Here is a 15,575-nt window from a genome sequence, read left to right as displayed (position 1 = left end):
GATGTCAAATTACAGCATATTAGCTTAGATAAGTATATAGAGGTGAAGATTCATGGTTTATTGAACCTATAGATAATGCAATCAACAAAGAGAAATCATTCGAATGCGTTCGACGACGCAGAATGCCAAAACCTAATGGCAAGTGTTCGAAGTTTGTTCGCACATAGTTCAAACTCACAGATACTGAAATTAAGCCTAATGTTTGTATCGCGTTTGAAATGCACAAATCATCAAAAGAGAAAAAAGAAATATGAGACTTGCGTTCAATAAGCATTGTTAACAAACCAAAACCAGTGTTAATGGAAATATAATATATATTAGATGTCAATAAAGAAATGGTGATACAAACAGGTAGAGAAGGAAGTCAAAAGTTTGGTAATGGTAATAATGGAGATAAACAAAAACTAGTGCCAACCCCATGATGATGAAGGCCACAATGTGGTTATATTGATAGCATATGAATTGAGAGTGATATTAAATTCATGAGAGAAGCTAGTGGTGATTGTATCATGGGGGGAGAGAGAGAGAGAGAGAGAGAGAGAGAGAGCAGCAGCAGCAGCAGCAGCAATATTGGTGTGACTAAAGAAGCAAAATAATTCATGACAAATATTTTATTGTCATTTCCTAGTTTGAGAAAAGTTTATTTGATGTATCAAGTTAAGGATTTGTCCAAAACTAAGCCATGGATATTGTGGATGCAATATCTTATCTCAAGAGATAGTAATGGAGCTATCATGGAAGCATAAAAAATTTCAGATTGAGATTCTTCTCCCTACAAATGTAAGCTGAAGAAGGTGTGGGAGAAGAGAAAATTGACATGAGAAGTACTTGCATGCATTGCATGCATGTCCTCATAGCACGTAGAAAGTGTTCCATGTAAGGAATTTTGTATTTAACATCCTATCTTTTCATGTATTTATAACTTAAATTATGTATTTTTTTAATATTTATAAATCCTAAGTTGGCTTAACAGTAACACTGTTTGAATAGATGACATTGAAAGAGAGAAAAGAAAAAGTTGGAATAGGTTAAACTATTTGTATAATAAAATATCCGAAGTGCTCTTCTTTTTCTTCTTCTTCTTCTTCTTCTTCTTCTTTAGGGATTGATAATACTCCTCTTTTGGCCAAAATTTTGAACGTAGAAGTAGAAGGAAATTAAAGGCCTTCTCGACTGTGTCTTCTCCTCCACCCTTTTCTCCTCTACCCACTCTTTTATTCCATTGATTATTAGAAAGCTACGTCCCGTTTAAAATTTTTAAGAACTATATTTTAGTTCTTCAAACTTAAATTAATTGAATAAAACTCATGTATTAATTCTCGTATTGGGTTCCATTTGTTTGGCATTTTATTGATTAATTATTATTATTTTTTAAGTTTTAAAGGAGATAGGTTTCTCGATGTTAAGGTGAGTTTAGGTTAGGTTAGAGTATTCAGGCAATATTCTTAATATAGTTAATTTAACCTAACAGTTTGGTTCAATTCAGGTATTGAATCTAACATCTAATATTCTAAAACAAAAATTATTCTTTTTTGTTTATATAGAAAATTGTGATAGTTCAAAAAGTTTAAGTAATTTTTTTAGGGATAATCTCTTTTCACTCTTAAACTATCATCTTTTTTCATAGTAACACCTGAAATTTTTCCTGATATATAATAACGCTTTGAATTTTTTTCTTAGTATATAACAAACCCCTTGAACTATCAAAAATACCTTATCCCTTGACGTTATTGACGAAATTAGTGTATTGGCCAAATTACTCCTCCACTTATGATGATGGATAGTTAAAAGGCTTAGCTAATATTAAATTTTTTTTAAAAAAAAAATCCTTTATTGCCCTCGTGCCTCTCCACTTCTCTTCCTCTTCTCTTTGTTTCCCCACTCATGCCGATTGTCACTACCACCAGCCCACCTAAAATAGCCTCATCTCCACCCCTAATGGTTTGATACGATTTGGATCTAATCGGATCGAGGGCATCGACTTGATAGATTGAGTCTATTTATTTTATTAATTAATTTATGCTTATGTAAACATTTAAGGCAAGTTTAATTAAAATGTAAGCTTTTAAGGCAAGTTTAATTAAAATGTAAGCTTTTAAGGCAAGTTTAATTAAAATGTAAGCCTCAAAAGACAAGTCTAATTAAGTCATATAAGCATCTAAGGCAAGTCTTATTAAGTCATGTAAGCATATAAGACAAATCATAGTTCAAATCGTATAAGCTTTTAGGGCTAGTCCGAGTAGGATTTATTGTACTCGTTCTCTATATAGAGGAGCAGGCTTCTTTATTTAATCATTTAAGTATGTAATGATGAATTAAAAATTATGTTTTAGCCTTAAACTATCTTAGGAATAATAGTAAGATAATTTAAGAGTAGTAATAAATTAATCATAGCCGTTTATTTTTCTAAAAGTGGATTTAAGTTAGAAATTTTAATTTTACCTCCAATCTATAGCCACCATTATCTTCACGAGCCACCATATCTTACAACCATCCACCTCTATCCTTGGCCATTCGCCCCTTCCCAACGATCGTCACAACTTTGAATATTTACTATTTTATCTCATTTTGATCTTGCTCCACTCTTTTATTTATATCTTTTCATTTCAACCTTCAATTTAGGTAAAACTAGAGTCATTAGAACTCTAACTCATGAGGCTGCCACTACCTAAATTTTTATAATTTTATTATATTTGGATGAGTCCAGATCTAGTTTATAACAAAGTTTCGAGATGCCTTCTCCCCCTCATTGCCCCCAACTAGGGGTGAAAACGGATCGGATACGGATCGGATAGTGCTCAACCCATATCCGGATCCGTATTTTTAGTTCGGATATGGATTCGGATACGGATATTGGATGGATAGCAAAATTTAAAACCATATCCTAAGGATAATTTTCGGATAAAAGATCGGATCTTAAACGGATATTGATTAAATTTAAAATAATTATAATATTTTATTTAAATATAATTAACACAAAATTATTAAGAGTTTTACAACAAATAATTTTTTTGTATATCAAATATATAAAATTAGAGAAATTAATCTCTATAAATAATATATAATGTATTATTAGTAATAATATTAATACTTACTATTTAAATAAGCAAACTAAAAACTGTAAATCATTTAAAAAAATATGCAGGTAAACGGATATCCGATATCCGTATCCAAATCCGAAAAATTTATCTGACTCGTATCCGAATCCGTATCCGAATTTTTTTCAAAAATTCTATCCGTATCCGAATCCGAATCCGAGTCGGATAGAAATTTTTTATCTGAATCCAATCCGAGTCGGGTCGGATAGCGGGTCGGGTCGGAGTTAATCTGACCCGTTTTCACCCCTACCCCCAACCCACCAACCTCGACCCCCTCGACTTCCCGTCGCCGCTACCAAAAACAACTTGCAACTCCCTTCACCTCAATGTCCACCAATGACAACACCTCCCCAACTCCATCCACTCATCGTGCCAATCACTGTCAACACCAGCCCACCTCAATCAACCCTATTATTACATTTGAAGCTGCTTACCAAGTCAACCTACAAGATCTTGATGCCTCTTTGAATGTGACCCTTGGCCTCGATGTAGGTGAGCTCATACTAGATGGAGCTCGAGGAGGTGTTTCTAAACCAGTGGAGGGCCATATTGAGGGCTCGATTGGACGTGGAGGAGCTACATATTCTTCTCCAGCTAGTGGATGATGGCACGGTTGCCATAGTGGATGCAAAAGTAGTCGAGGAGTTGCTTGTTGAGGATAAGGACGAGGGGCCCCAGGTTGGTGATGTTGAGCTTCACGGCCTTGCCAGCAATGGCAATCAGGTCTTAAAGTAGTGGCAGATTTGTCTCACCTTGATCGGCCATACTGGCCGAAGGCGGCGGTCAAGCTGCCGATTCAAGATCTAGCTCTAGTGGAGATCTCGATATAGTTGAAGTCAAAGAGGATGTGAATCTTGCTCATGATCTTAGAGCTGTGGTAGATGAGCATGGTGGATCCAAGCTCGAGCATACCTCTCCCGACAGATGGTGGGCTGCTGAGAAGGCAATGGTTATCAACACCGTGGAGGCAGTGGCTATGGCAATGGGCTATAGAGGAGGCAATGACGGTCAATACCATGGAGACAACGACTATGGTGATGGGCTAGGTAAGAATAGGTGATTGCAACTTTGGAGGGAGAGGATGAGGATAGGTAACACCTAAAATTTTCTCATGACCTTGCATGTGACTTGCACATGTATAAGGGGTAAAATTGTGATGTATTTGTCACCTGATTACTACATGACATCATTTGGATGAAAATATATAACAGAACTCTAATGGAAGGGGTCAAGTGAGATGTTTCTAATAGTTTATGGGGTCATTATATAACAAAAAAAAAAAAGTTTAGGGGATCATTATGAAAATGAGTAATAGTTCAAGGGGAAAAAAAGTATATATGATAAAACAAGTATTCAACTATATATGGAAATTGTGATAGTTCAAATAATTTAAGTAAAATTATTCTTTTTTATTCGAAACTTCATAAATTTAATATATACGGAAACATTCTAGTAGGCTATATATATATACACACACACTTAAGAGTAGGGGTGTAAACGAGTTGAGCCTGAGCGAGCCAGCTCTGGCTCAAGCTCGGCGAAATTACTTTCGAGCCTTATAATTCTGCTCAGGCTCGGCTTAGCTCAATTCAAGCCGAGCTCGAGCTGAGCCTAACCAAGTCCGAGCCGAGCTCGGGCTCGATTAGAGGATGAGGCGGTGGCTGCGTGGACGGCGGCTTGCCGAAGGAGTCAGAGACGAATGAAGGAGGAGGAGGTCGACGAAGGAGGAGGAGGCCAACAGAGAGAAGGAGGTGGCACCGTGGTGGTGGCTTGTCGATGGTCGATAGAGAGGGAAGAGGTGGCGGCACGTGAGGTGAGACTATGGGTGGTGATCGAGTGGATGAGGGTGAGGGTGAGAGTGAGGGTGGGGTGGGTGTGGGACTTGAGGATGATTGGTGAGGATGGAGAGGGTGACATGATGGGTGAGGGTGGGATGTGGCAATATTTCTTTATGCCACGTATCCTTAGTTATAGCTAGTTAGGCTCTCGAGCCTATTGAACTAAGCTTGAGCAAGTTGGCTCCAGCTCAAGCTCGACTCAATATTAATTTTGAGCTAGTTATAATAGCTCGGGCTGACCGAGCCAAGCCAGACTCGAGCTTCAACGAAGCCAAGCCCGAGCCGCTCGTCAAGCTTGACAGCCCTACTTAAGAGTAGGGATATTAGATTTCCTTTTCTTGCATTAGCTCAAGAAGAATAGAAGCTTGTAAAAGGGATATTAAGTACAGGTATGCACAAGAACATGGGATTAGATTCATTTAAGTGGGCATCATATCCTTGAATCATTAGCAAGATGAGCGCATTAGCATAAGTGCTAACTCCTATTGCGGTTGTCATGGTGGATTGGTGGGCATCAAAGATCACATGTGAGGAACTTAGCCTTAATCCAACTTGATAATGGAACTAAAAAATAAAAAAGAACTTTTAAACTTTGAGCTGAATTAGTATTAATTGGTTTTGAGGGGGAAAAAACATAGACCTTTTATTTCAAATTTGTTCGTGAATGATTTGAAGATCCAATTATTTGCACTTTTGGAATCATAGCATCAAAATTTTAACTTTACTTGGAATTTCTTGCTTTGTACTCTAATGACTAGGATTGATTCACTTTGTTCCCGAACAAGCCTTTCAAGTCTTCCATCTTACTCACTAGGTCTAAATGTACTACTAGGCAGTATTAAATTGTGAAATGAGACTAATTCTCGAAGAAGTATTCTAATTTTTAATATCAAAAAAATGAGTTAATTACAGTATAAGTTATTCCATTGTTTTAGTTGAATATTAATATAATAAATTTAATATTAAATAATAAAGAATGCTGAATTTGTATTGAGAATTGATGATATTTTTTAAACCAAATGACGAAAATACTCTTGATTGGATGTAAAGCGATAGTATTAGCAGCAATTAGGTATTTGTCTAATTGAGGGGCAAAATAGTAATTTTAAATTATTATTAAATTAAAGGAGATAGAATAATAAATTAATATACTAAAAGAAAGAAGCTAAGTTATTATTCAGTTACTACGTCAGAATAAAGTTAATTCTATTCCAAAGCAAACGATCTCCCTCGTTAATTTTTCGTTTGTATAAGGTGAGTTTCATAGAATTATATCAGCATCTTTCCATCATAAAACCATGTTAGTAAACTGAGACAATGGGAAATGATAATTATACCAGCCCTAATCACAAAACTTAGATTAGCGAAGTGCTTCTTTTTCCTTTCTTTCAACGGAACTTAGCCTTTAAGTGATAAATAGAAGAATGGCCGAGGAGAAAAGGCAATAGTGGAAGCCATGCATGGTGGGCTGCTTGTATTGGGTACCTCGTACTTGACATGAACACTAGAATTTTTAGTTTCTACGAATCAAAGGAGGTCTGAGGAACTTATCTATAGAATTAACTCTATGTTTCTCTGCTAGACTGGGCTCAAAAGAGAGCTAAACTGGTGCTGAGTTGTTTTGATGAACTCTAGTTTAGATGGGTCTAGATTGGTTGTTGATGCTTTATTATTATTATTATTATTATTATTATTATTATTTTGTAATACAACTTTGCTAAATAACATAATAACTTCATTCTAGAATATAAATATTATTTATTAAAATTATATTGTATACCATATATTAATCTGATTATTAATTTACCCTTGATGATAATTTTTTAAAAAATAAAACATATTTTCCTATCTTTTCTTTCAATTTATATCATATTAAAAATAATTATTACACTCTTATTTATTATAAAATATAAGTAAACACAAGATTTCTAGAATAAAGATCTTATTCTAAAAATAACAAAGATGGATATATATCCTCTAGAATTTATCTTATTTTTAAAGTAAACGAAACTTTAGTATTTAAAGTCTGCTAGGGTTTTGATCTCCGATAAATATTAGTCTACCGACTTTTCATCAAACTATAAAAGAAATAAAAAATTGGAGCCAAAATACTTACACACAGAGACATTTTTGGGACTAAGACAAAGGTAATTATAATTTTATTTTAAGCGATTGCCTCCGTTATCTTGGGCGGCACTGTCAGTTAAACCGATGCCGCTAAAATTTGAATATGATAAATACTATTCAACATTCTTTTAGCATCAATATATGCGATCGCTTTAGAGAAGTAGAAAAGACTGCAATTCTTACCCGTCAAAGAGAAGTTTATGATGGTGCAAAGATGCAAGGTGGAAAGCAAAATACCATGTCATTATCTAGACTATCAATTAGGGACAAGTATGTTATTTAAACATTAGGGATTAAGGAAATTTATCAATAACAGTCCATATTCTTTATAAATTGTCCTAAAAATTAAGAAAAGCTGATTGTCTAGCTAGAAGAATAGCTCTAATTTCGTACAAGACTTTTCTTCCTTAGTAGGAAGAATAATGTGGAAAAGGATCAAAGAATCTCTAATTCTTTTCTTTTTCTTTTCTCTCTTTAACACTAATAGTAGAATTAATATTCCCCCTTTGAGTTGGTCACATCATCAATATATAGATTCCTTCTATCATGATAAAATTCATTTGATCTGAGTCAGTGGGTAGGAACAAGCTAATTCGAATCGACTACCTCAATGATATGATTCTTTTAAGAAATTAATTAAGTTGACGAAATTATATGTGATTCCTAGATTACAACTATATGAGTTTTTTTTATGATCAGCCTATACTGGTATACATATAGTATTGTTCTTTCTACATGGGTCAACAAATCATAGCAAAAATTCTGTGAAGTTTGTGAATTATTGACATGAAAATGGCTGCTAAATTCCATGAATTTGTTGATCTTCACTACTAGGGCATTAGTGAGTTGTGCCGCTGATTTAGCCCGATGTTGTCCGTTTACTTGGAAGGTTATGAATCTTTTGTTTAGTCTATAGATTTATAATTTATCGCATAAAATAAACTTTCATGAGTTAGGATTGATCAAAAGGAATAATATGCTTGTCATTCCCAATTTAACAACACTTAATATGATGCTTTCTTCTCTTTTGAGAACTAAGAGAACTTATTGCATTGTCCAGTAAAGACCTTTTCTAATTACCATTATTTTATATAAACATAATACTTAAAGTATTATAAATTTAGGTTCCTCTCTCTCTCTCTACCCAGAGAAAATAGCCAATATGACTTCTATTAGTAGTCCTAATTAAAGACAGAAAATTAGTGTTCTTTTTTTCTAATATGTATACAAAGTTAAAAATTTTGCAGAGAAAAAAACTAGCTTATGAGCTTATTATTATTCAGACCATATCTTATTGTTTTTTTTTTCTGGAACAAAAAAAAATCATTATCTATTAGAAAAGAAGCATGTTTAATATATTGGGTTAATTTTAATCCACATCAACTTGATATATAAGATCTAAAAGGAAATATTCAATCTTTCAAAGCGATATTTTTAAAATTTTAAGTTACTCTCCTCAATGCCCGTAAGACCTAGTATGTAATTTTTGCTTCATTTCTCCTCAACTAATCTTTATATTTTTAATCTTAAAATGTTCATATCTCTGTAGATAATCAAAGTGCTATCTCTGAAAGGATATTTTGATAATTTGAGAAATATTAGGGTGAACATTTTTATCGGTAAATATTTTTTCAGACAAAGCAATAAGGTAAAGTATGAATCATAGTAATTCATATAATCTTTAATATTTTATCAGTGTCTTTAACTAAGATTTAATTAAGACCGCCACACAAATGTCTTATAAATACTTTAGACTCGCTATTAGAAATATATATTTTTTTGTTAAAATGATATTATATCAAAAAGAAAATAAGATTTTAGTGAATGTGCCAAAGTTAGACATGGGAGGATGTAAATTTTCTTCATCAAAAGAGAGGATGAACTCATGCAGCTTTTCGTGAAAACCATGCAGAATTTAAGATAAAGATTCTTTTTAACTCATGGAAAATTAGCATGCAGAAAGAACTCCTCTAGGAGAGATTGAGATGCATGGCATGTCCTTATTAAACCCTAGCAAAAGTTCATAGTTGTCAAAGATTCCTGGTGGCTCTCTCTAGATGGAGTCCTCGCCACACTTCTAGCCTGGGCCAAAGAACAAGATGAAAAGAAAATTCTCTCAGTGGATCAAAGCCAGAATTATATTCAAGACTATATTTGATCCAAAAGTTTAAAATTATTAGGTAATGTACCAATAATATATATCATATCTTTAAAATCTCCCTCGACGGTGTGCATTCTTTATATTAGGCCTTTGTATCTATTTAGTCGAGATATTTATTACTGGATAATTTTACTTAGAGATCTTTAAAGTATCACTATATTTTATACTCATGTACATTTCTTAAACTACGAAACAAAATATTAATATACAACCTCTTAAACTAATTAAATAATTTTTTTTATATAATTTAGAGAATGTATAATAAAATGATAGTTTAGAAAGTCTTAAGTGTATGTGAACATAAGCCTCAAATAAAGTCGAAAAGAATGAGCATCTCTATCATCATCCTTATCATCCATATGTACGCTTAGCTAAGGATAGTGAAAGAATCTTCTTTTCTTTTCTGTTTTCGAATAAGTGGTAAAAGAAAGAATCAAATTTATTACGTGGCGACATGTGATGGAATAACGATTCCAATTCGATCATTCTAAGCTTTCATGAAGTCAAACTATATAAAGTTATAGACATATATTCTTTCATACATACACACGTAGACGTATACATAACTATATATAAGGTTTATTGTATGTAATAATGCATGGACAAAGAAGAATGGGCTTAGATCATTAAAGTGGGTATCATGTCCAAAAGTTAATAGCATCATAATATACATATATATATATAAAGAATTTTGATTGCTCCTTTTTTTTCTCTCTGTAGTCTAAAGTTCATGGCATCATAATATAAAGAAGATGGTAGAAGTAAAGTCAACAAAGATTAGAAAATTCCAACATTCCAAATTCCATCATCTAGTTAGATTGCCGAGAGAGAAGAGCTTCGGAGGATCAAAGACTCTCTCTCTCTCTCTCTCTCTCTCTCTCTCTCTCTATATCATTCTTCATTGCACCAGAATTTGGTTCCTTCATCTAGAACAATGTTGCTTTGGACTATTGGCTTATATATATATATATATATATAAGAACATAACTTTATTCTAATATAATGTGGGTTATGTTAGATTTAGTTAGTATCTAAACAGTAGTTTGTCTCAAAATTAATAATTTAATAATTTTTATTCTCTCTCTTCTTAGTTATTGTTTTGCTCTTAAAAAGATATTACTTAAATCAACTATTATTTCAGCGTCTTTTAGAATATTTTGGTTATTTGCTAAATTATTTTTTTAATTTATTATTTTTTATGTGACATCAAGTAAAAATTGTTATACCGCTATATTGATTTACATCCGAACACGGCATTAGCCTAAATTATCTTAGGCTAGCTTATTTAAGTTTAAGATATTAGCATAACTAAACTAATTTAGGACTTGTAAGTTATAACGCCACCTAATAGTAGTAAGATTTTTGTTATAAACTCATTTCCGTTCTTTGTTCTTTTCCATACGGTAATAAAGTTATTATTAGATGGATCAAATTATTAGCACTTTCCCATGATAGAAAAAATAAAATAAGAAAAATTAAGAGTTTAATTTTCTTATTAGCTTGTTTAGTAGATAGTGGTGATTCAATGGGCCTAACTCGAACCCACTTAATTTTAATTGGGCTAAGTTTGACTCGATGTGAGCCCAAAATTATAATGGATGCCTAGACGACAAAAGCTAGGCTCAGCTGGGCCGGCTCAAAATCCTAACTTGTAAGCTCACTGGAATGCTCAGAGAAGGATATGAGGTGACAGAGCTCCTATGAGACTTGCACGATCTAGGTCCACATGCTACAGAGGAGCTATGCTGATTGCTCCCAACATCTGTTAAGCCCTAAAGAAGAAGCACATTTAGAAATAAGAAATGATACAAAAAATCATATATTAAATATGGGCTCATTGATCACTAATAAGTGAGAATGAAACTTTATACAAATTTCACTCGATCCATATAGAGATGCAAAAGCTCGCTCGCTAAGTATGGCTCATTATGCACAGCTTGAGCCTACTCTCTCACGAGTTTATGAGCCGTAATGAGTTAGACTATTCTTTCCTAGCTTGATTCACTCGTAGGTAGGTATAAGAATAAGGTACCTAGCCCGATTGACCTAGCTTGATCCACACAATGATCACATCTACAAAAAGCCAATAAACTCATGGCCTGCTTGAGCTAATTGATATGGGTATTAAGGAATGATTTGAGCTCAAACTCGAGTTGGGGTTAGAGCAACTTAGGCTCAACTTCTCAATCAATCAAGCTAGCTCGAGCTCAGCTCAGTAGTGCTAAGATAGTCTAAGATGACAATCCATTATGTCATACCAAAATAATATCCAACAATTAACAAGTAAACCATACACCTTGACAAGAAAATTATATATGGCTGCAATATTGATAGTAAGGTGTCTACAAACAATATTGAGAAAATTCCATTTTAGGTTTTGTCTCATAGTGACATAAATAGAATGAACTACATAAATTAAAATTTGATGACCCACATTAGGTTCCACCGAACACTTATACTAATTAAAATCAAGATCATGTAGAAGTAAGGAAAGCAATTATCTGACAAAAAGACATGAAGAGAAGTGTTAATCCAACCACTTTTAAAATTTAAATTATTAGAAAACAGAAGTTTTAATGTTTTAGATTTTAGCACTCTTTCTTACTTCTAAACTTTTGAGGATTTTAAGAGGTTCAAGAAGTGGACAGTGAGTTTAACATGATTCAAACTTATGATATTTATTTTGATACAATGTTAACTCATCATACAAGAAAAAGAGAAGAGAAGGAGGAGAACGGTTCACCGATGAGGATAAAGGTTTGGCAGCGGTGTCCCAGTGACGGTTTAAGGTGCATGGAGCCGTCGACAATGGGGAAGGGGAGAGAGATCAAGGTGGAGATACATTGGGAAGAATGGAAAGAGAGAGATAAAAAGAGAGAAGTAGAGGGGCTGTGTGTTGAAAGAATTTGAGCCTTCATAATTTGAGGAGACACTCGTATTCCATGACTGCCAGTAACTTCTCCTTCACAATTTGTGCCTTTCAAGTGTTGAAAGAAGCACAACTCAAATAATCAGTAATTCTAGTCCATGATTCTTGTCTTGACAACCATTCCAGAAAACAATCTTGTAACCTTTGATCATTTTAGTTCTTTGCATTTACGAAGATTAGATCAAATGACTATAGGTCTTGGTTTCCTTATTATCTGAGATTTTGGACTTTTATAACAACAAATATATCACCTCTTTATGGCATCAAAAGTCTCTTAATTTGTGCCCTGTCAGTCAATCGTCAACACGTTCAAAACTTCTACTGACTATTCGTGTTGACAACTGCCAAAGATGTACTACAATGCACAGTGAAGGAGAAACTTCTATGAATATAAAATTTGTTACTTATTATGAAGATTCAATCTTAACCTGGATGAGATGTCACTCTTAAATGGGTTATCCTTGAAGACAAATATTCTGTCAAATAAAGTTCTTGTGACATGTAATAATGCTTCCACATTAATTGATGTTTTTTGTAACACCCATGTAAAAATAAATTAAAAAATAGCGCATGCGTTGACTTCTTCTTCTTCCTCCCCCCCACCTCTCATAGTTAGTTGCGAGAGGTGGGAGAGAAATGTGTCGGAGTGGAGTTGAACTCTACTCCGCTCCCCTCTCCGTCTCATCCCTATTTAAATCCCTTTCCCCTCGAGCTTTTTCTACTTTTCGCACTATCTCTCTCTCGCTCTTCCACCCCTTTCTCTCTTTTCTCCTCCGAGCCACTGAAGACCTCATCGCGGACAGCGGGTCACCGGAGCGCCGACAACCAACCAAAACCCCCTCATCTCAATCTTCGGGTTAGCCTCCATTTCCCATTTAGTTTAATTTGAATTTTGCCTAGTAAATCATGATTAATTATGAATATATTCATGTTTGGGTACCCACGAGGCGCGAGGGAGGCAATGCCATGTCACCTCCTACCACCGGGTTACTTGGACACAAGCGGCCACCACCGGCGGTGGTGGCCTTGCTCGTCAGTCTCGATTAACTCACCTATTCACATGGAAGAGGTGGGTACTCGGGATGAGGGCTTCGAGCCCATCTTTCACTGAATTAGGAAGCTCCATGGCCACCGGCCATGGAGTTCCTCAATTCTCACCATCGGGCGATGGTTCAGACTTACTTGCAACCCAAGTCGACCACGTCGACTTTGGGGAGCCGATGGAGCTGGGCTGCTGGCGACGGGGATCACCGGCAGTAGCACCACTTTCTTCTTTTTTTTCTTCTGTTCTCCTCTGTTTTCTTCTCTAGGAAGAAGACGATGAGAAGGGGTGGGGGTTGAGCCAACCCCCACCGCGTTCTCATTTAGGCTGTGGGGTGGGCCGCAGCCCACACCCACAAGCCTTTACCAAGGCTTTGTTGGACTGGGCCAAAGCCCAGTCCACCCCTTTTTCGGCTTAGTGGGTTGTGGTAGGCCGCAGCCCACCTCCTCACCGTGCTGGACTAAGCCTTTGAGTCCAGTCCAATACACCTTAAAGTCTTGTGAGCTGCGATAAGGCAGCCCACCTCCTCACCTTGCTGGACTAGGCCCTTGAGTCCAGTCCAACACCCCTTAGAGCCTAGTGAGCTGCGGTAGGCTCGCAGCCCATCTCCTCACCCTAATGGACTGGGCTCTTGAGCCCAGTCCACCACCTTTAGTCTAGTGGGCTATAGGTAGGTTAGCAGCCCACTTTCTCACCTAAGCAATGCTGGGCCTTAAGCCCAGCCCAACATATGGATCATAGGCTAATTATTATTAGTCTTTTATTTTCTTTAACTTTTGTTAGCTACATTTATTTTATTTTCTCAACCATGTTATTAATAAAATTAGGAACAATGCATAATTAAAATAGGCATTTGAATTTATTAGTCTTTTCAATTATCTTCGACACCTACAAATATGAATGACTCTAATTTTACCATAAATGACCATTTTAAATTAATACAAAATAATATTTTCGGACCTAAAGAATCAAACTTAATTTATACAACAAGGTAGTTAGTCCTATAAGTTCATCATTCTTATGTTTATTTTATCTATAAATTATTAGACCCATTACTGTGCGGGGAGGATCTCGAAATTTAGGAGGGACCGACTTATTATGAGAGTGAGACGGATTCCAGAGATATTCCAGGTGAGTAGAACCCTATCTTAGTCTACGAAAAATGTATAGTTATGTCATTTCTTACCTGCATTAATTAAATGTCATTTCTTACTTGTAATAATTACATGTTATTTCATATTTGTATTAATTACATATAAATTCTTACTAGTATTATTTACTACTTATTGCACATGTATGATAGGCTCTATGCATTGTTTATAATACATGTTATTTTCATGATCATGATATAATAAATAATAGAAGTCATGACACCACGTGCACGTATCATTGTTAGTCGAGTCCCAACTAGGCAGTGCCCCTCTTACCCACTCAACCTAGGGTTAAGGGTAGAGTGTATTATATAGTATTATATTAGCGGTTTACACCTGAGATCATTAACTGGCGGAGCATTCAAGTGATTACACTGCCCTAATTGGAGACCAGTCTAGTATGATATTAGAAAAGATGATTGAGAGGTAGGGTTATAGTTCTAGCCATACCCGAGGACGTAGGGTTAGGGCGTCTACCGAGCTGTGTGCTCTTACTCGCCGAATGTGATGAATCTGCTTTGTGCGATGATTTACTAGAGCGGTGTTAATGAGCCTACGACTGATGTCCTTAGTCTGGTAGCCACAGACAACCGATTATATGTAGCGTCATCAGGCATATATGGGCGATAATACCGCTAGATGACTAGTCCTCCTCGATTTTATATTGCTTTGTGAGACATATCATTAGTGGCTCGGTTTTGTGTGGATTTTTATGTAAATTGAGCTATGATGATAAAAGTTATTAAAAGTTATAATGTACACATTCCTTGACATGTTTATTGATTTGCATTTCTCTTTATCATGCAATAGCAGCAATACAATATTCATAGATTACTATTGGATTATACTTGCTGGGCCCCGTGCTCACCGCCATTTTAGTGGAAATATTTCAGAGCTAATTATGGAAGATACGGATTTCCCTATTTAGTATTGTTTATCCTATTATTTCTAGTTGGACTTAGCTCCTGCCAGGATTTTTATGTTTAAAATTTGTGTATGAACTTGTATTCCTAGAGGCTTGTTGAGGCCTGTGATAATTATAACTTTGGATTATTTGTTGGATTATTATGGTATTTCTAAACTTATCCAGATACTTTATGAGATTATTTCACTGATAGGTCACATGAGAATCATGTGGAACTCTCTATGTTAGGAATACGTGATTTTTAAAAATGGGTGTTTCACTTTTGACCATTCCTAATGTACGAGCTGTAACAATTTTAACTAAT

The sequence above is a fragment of the Typha angustifolia genome, chromosome 11 (genome assembly GCF_048772165.1).
Source record: "Typha angustifolia cultivar Huaian chromosome 11, ASM4877216v1, whole genome shotgun sequence".
NCBI classification, from domain to species: domain Eukaryota; kingdom Viridiplantae; phylum Streptophyta; class Magnoliopsida; order Poales; family Typhaceae; genus Typha; species Typha angustifolia.
This window is presented reverse-complemented; position numbering follows the sequence as displayed.